The 5,336-nt window shown below is 37.8% G+C and overlaps 1 non-coding gene across 1 annotated transcript; it reads left to right on the forward strand.

Moving 5' to 3' along the window:
- Window positions 1-2,288: 2,288 nt before the first annotated feature.
- On the forward strand, window positions 2,289-2,415 carry LOC117796511. The gene has a single exon (XR_004621070.1). It is a non-coding gene; the product is annotated as a small nucleolar RNA SNORA31 (small nucleolar RNA).
- Window positions 2,416-5,336: the final 2,921 nt, after the last annotated feature.

The raw sequence follows: 5,336 nt of genomic DNA on the forward strand, positions 1-5,336 counted from the left end.
ATATTAAGACACAGAATGATTTAGTAAGAAAAATCTGAGATTCCTAGCCTGGATTTGAATCTGAACTGAATTACTTAACTTCTGAGTAGCCTAAAGCAAATTCTTTAATCTTGTTTTGCCTCCGTTTCCTCATTCTGTTTTCCTGGATCCATGCAAAATTGAAAGCAATTAACAAGGCTTTTAAAAACAATTCAATTAGTCAATGTAGTAGACTCCTTGTATGCTCTTGAGGGCTGAAGGACTAGCTTCCCAGCTCCGATTTCTCCTTTCTATTAGCACCCAAATTTTGTTTTGAGGAATTAACTCTACCCCATTGTGTATGGTCTGGTGGAACTTTATTCAGAAGCCCTAGCCCCTAGACAAGGAGCATACCCATGTCCCAAGATGGGCCATTTAAATGATCTCTCCTTGAGTAGGTGAAACAGAAATTGGAAGTGTTTACCATTTGATTTTTCCCCAAGTAGTAGGATCCTGAACACATTTGTCCTATAATAAGCCCCATGTTATGCTTCCACCTCCAGCAGCCCTGGATGAACCTGTCTCCAGAGTAGTTTCTCAGCTTCCCACAAATTATGTGATCATGCGAGAATTTCAGTAGATTCCTTCCTGCTTAGGTTAGCCAGAATCATGTATTTCTCTTGTTTACATGAAACAGACCCCACTGATATGTCACTCTAATTTTATTGAATGTTTTCTCAGAGCAGGCACTAAGCAGGGCATTTTAAGGGCTACAGAGGTTCATAAAATATAGTACCTATTTCTAACTCACTGGGGAAACAGAAAGATCCATAAAGTAAGTATTGTATAAGGCAATGGGCAATAAGCCCCAAACGAGTAGTAAAAAATATACTTGAGAGGCAGTGCTTTATTATGGTAAAAAATATGGATTTTGGAGCAAGACATTGTACCCTGAGCCCAACTCTACCACTTTCTATCTGTGATGGACACATTTCTCAACGATTCTGCCCCTTTTCTCCTGCTACAGCAAATAAGAAAGCAGATTTTCAAAGTTTATAACCTGCAAGGCATTACACAAGTATTACTTACTAATGATCACTGTGAGCTGGGCACAGTTAGCAGTTTCATGGGGTGAGCCATTCTTTTTAAAACCAAACATTCACTGCATGCCTAATATACACCAAGCACTGTACTAGACATTAAATTTGAATCTTACGACAGTCCTATTTGGTAAGTATAATTATTCCCTTTTCAAATTTTTGAAAACCAAGACCCATGGATGTTTGGTAATTTGCCAAAGGTCATGTTCCTAGTAATTGACAAATCCTGGATTTAAACTACATCTTTCTGACTCCCAGTCCTATGATGTTACCACAAGATGCTTCCCATACAATATTTTAGGAAGAGTAGGATTCCAAGCAGGAGGAATACTGTGAACAAAGTTATGTATCTGGACCTGTCTGCTCTCATCTCCTAATACATGTTAGTAGCATCATCCCGATAACCTCCTCAAACTCTTCACTCTCGGAGGCAGGCAGAGAATTCAGTCACATTAGACACAGGCTTGTGACAAGTTCATTTGAAGCAAGAAGTAGTCTAGATCTCCATCAGTAATAACAGTGAGGGCACAAAGTAGGCTCATCTCCTGGGAGAGGGCTATCTTTTACCCTCACGTGTAGATGAGAAGTGGGCTCAGAAACACCACAATAATTGCATGCTGCCGAGAATATGCTACTTTATTTTCTCTTCCCTTTAATGGAAAGACAGTACCAGCTCTAAGACCGAGCACACTGTGGGAATAAAAGAGTCCTATTGGCAAAAGTCACCTGGTTAACTAAAAGTGAACTGCTTAACCGGGTGATGGGTAGTAAGGAGGGCACGTGTTGTGATGAGCACTGGGTGTTATATGCAACCAATGAATCACTGAACACTATATCAAAAACTAATGAGGTACTATATGTTGGCTAATTGAACATAGTAATAAAAAAATAAATTCAAAAAAATAAAAAATAAAAGTGAACTGCTAACTTGAGATCTTTCAGCTCTGATGCAGACATGACAGGAAGCTATGGCTGCACCAAAGTAAAGTGATCTGAAGGACAGTTCAGATGTCTTTGGATCCTGGCAGCCATATTTCTATGGGTTATCTTATGAAGCCAGGATCTGGCTTTCCCCAGAAAACTTGATGGAATGATATCCATATCTTGTCATGGCTAATCAGTAAAAATCTCTTCTAGATGATTATCATCTAATAGCAACTTCTCAGTTTTACATTGATTCTAATTAGATGGCCAATAATACAGTGATTGGGATAGTAATCATATTAACTGTCTTATCCTGCTTATTACTTACAGGTTTCTAAAATCAATTATTTACACTAGGATGGGAAAGAAAAAAAAAAATCCCTGTGCTTCCTGCTTCTTTGTGGTGGTCCAGATTGAAGAGGGGAATACATCTGAGAAAAGAAAACAAATAATCTGTATTATTTAATGGCACAAACTTTTCAGTCACTGTGTGATACTGATCATACAGCTGAATGTGGTACTCAGTCATCGTTTAAATTGTATGAACAGGGTAGAGTAGTTTAATGGATCCCATAAGTCATAGTTGTATTACTATAGAATTTAACATAAATGTTGTTCACTCATAAAAATACCCAGGAGCTATGCAAAGCATAAAGTAAGCATCAGATTTACAACATGAGAAGTATTAGACCTCTGGGGAATGAAATAGGATTCCTTAAATCATTTGTCTATTATTTGTTGAAATGAGACAACGTCCACATATCTCAGTCATTCTTTTCAGAGCCTTTGTTGTTATTGTCAAAAGCAACAGTAGATTAACATTTAAGTAAAATATCAATCCTTCCCATGTATTACTTTCATAGGAAAGATGATGAACCTAATACTAGTCTGTTAATTTATTTGAATCAGATGGTCAGTAATATTTGCTCTTAGAATTTACCTTCATAACGGCGCCTGGGTGGCACAGTGGTTAAGCGTCTGCCTTCGGCTCAGGGCGTGATCCCGGCCTTATGGGATCGAGCCCTGCATCAGGCTTCTCCTATGGGAGCCTGCTTCTTCCTCTCCCACTCCCCCTGCTTGTGTTCCCTCTCTTGCTGGCTGTCTCTATCTCTGTCGAATAAATAAATAAAATCTTTTAAAAAAAAAAGAATTTACCTTCATAGACATGAAATATGGATGAATTTAAGAGTTTATGACTCGGCCTAGAAAATATCACAGCCAAAGAGTTACAAAACAAATAGGCAATAGAAATGCAATTTGTATACTTGCTTGTGAACTGACCTAGCATCCTCATGAATTCTGGACAATCAAGTGACTGCTGGGACCAACAAGTCATGCTCCCAGTAGTCACCATATACTTTTTATAGCATCACTGATCTATGAAAACAATTTTTTTGATCTATGAAGACAATTTAAAGAAAAAGCTTTTTCATTCACATTTACTATCCCACCCTTGATTTTCCTGCATGTGGTTTTATTAGCCTTATAATCTTCACCTTTCCATCTATATTTTTATCCACTGTATTCACTATCTACTGCTACTTAACAAATTGCCCCCAAAATGTAGCAGCTTAAATCAATAAATATCTAGTAACAGTTTCCATAAGTTGGAAATCTTGATGCAGGTTAGCCAGGTCCTGAAAGTCAGTCTTGCACAAGGCTGCGGTTAAGATGTTGGCTATCATCTTAAGGCTTGACTGGGGAAGGGTCTGCTTCTCAGCTCACAAGACTAATGGCAGGATTCAGTCCCCCCTGGGCTATTGCCTAGAAGCCTTCCTCAGTGCCATGTCTCTCCCCTCTGGATGGGGCCTCTCTGTAGGGCACCTCACAATGTAACGTCTGTCCTCCATGAGAGCAAGAGAAGAAGACGGAAATCAGTCTTTTTGCGATCTAATCTCAAGAGGTGACAGCTTGTCACTCTTTCTGTATTCTGTTAGAAATATGTCACTGGGGTTAGTCCACACGCAAAGGAGGAGGATTACACAAGGGCATGAGTACTCGGAGACAGGATCATCAGAGCCTGTTAGAAGCTGCCTCCACATCCAACAGAAATGGGTAAGGCTCATGAAATGCAGTTCGTGCTCTAATTACACTCAAAGTCACACATAAAATGTTTAAATATTAAAATAAAAACCTTAATTTAAAAAGTGTTTAAAAACACTAAAAAACAAAGTGAAATTTTCACCTAATTTGGATTCCCCAGTATTTCAAGTGTATCTGTCTCTCTGATTAATCTTTAACTACTCCAACACCATATTCGTGGATTGACATCAAATTCAATGTAGTACTTAAAGAATCAATATATAGCTTAAGCATCTTCTTGAAGTAAAATGTTAATAAAAGGCTTTCATAGATATGATGACTGCACTAAGTCAGTTAAGTATCACCCACAAAGCCTTAGGATTTTTCATTCTTTTTTCGCTGCTTTTTTGTTCTTCTCTCTAGTCAATTTTAATTCTTCAATTTTAATGAAAGTAAATAAGGTTGTTTAATGGGATGGTATAGGAAAAGCGAAATACTTTGAGGATTAAAATGTTTATTTNAGGAAAAGCGAAATACTTTGAGGATTAAAATGTTTATTTACACTTAACTAAGAATACTTTCCTGCTGGGGCACCTGGGTGGCTCAGTCAGTTAAGCATGGGACTCTTGATTTCGGCTCAGGTCATGATCTCACCAGCTTGTGAGATGGAGCCCCACCTTGGCTCCATGGTGAGTGCTCAGTGGGGAATCTGTTTGAAGATTCTCTCCCTCTGGCCCTCTGCTAATGCATGTGCTCTCGCTCTCTAAAATAAATAAATCTAAAAAAAAAAAGAAGAAGAAGAAGAAGAAAAAAGAATACTTTCCCGCTACTCAACAATGAGAGGAAGATTACATGACAAAAATTAAATCAGGAACTCGGAGTATTTTAGGACTCATCATTTTTAATACAGCCTTTCTCCTAGATTATTATAAAACTGACTACAGATGTCATGTATATCTTCTGAAACACTTTAATAATGTCATCTATTAACCATGCTATTCCTAAGGGAAAATAAATATGTATATGATTGAGAAACACATAGTAAAATTAGGTATACATGTATACACACATCTCTTCTTACCTGGCCAATTTCTTCATATATGCAATTCATGAAGCTCTAATCATTCACTTTCTACTCTGATAAATGAAGAAAGTATGAGAAATGCTGACCCTCATCTGTAAATTACTCAAGGTTCACCAAAGTATGACAAATAAACCCAAAATCTAGTAGCCTAACTCATATAACAGCTTAATTATTCCTCCCACTGGATGATTTCTGTCACCTCATTCAAACTAGGACAACCAAATCCTGACACTAGAGAGTGTCACTGT

The sequence above is a fragment of the Ailuropoda melanoleuca genome, chromosome 15 (assembly GCF_002007445.2).
Source record: "Ailuropoda melanoleuca isolate Jingjing chromosome 15, ASM200744v2, whole genome shotgun sequence".
In the NCBI taxonomy this organism is placed as follows: Eukaryota; Metazoa; Chordata; class Mammalia; order Carnivora; family Ursidae; genus Ailuropoda; species Ailuropoda melanoleuca.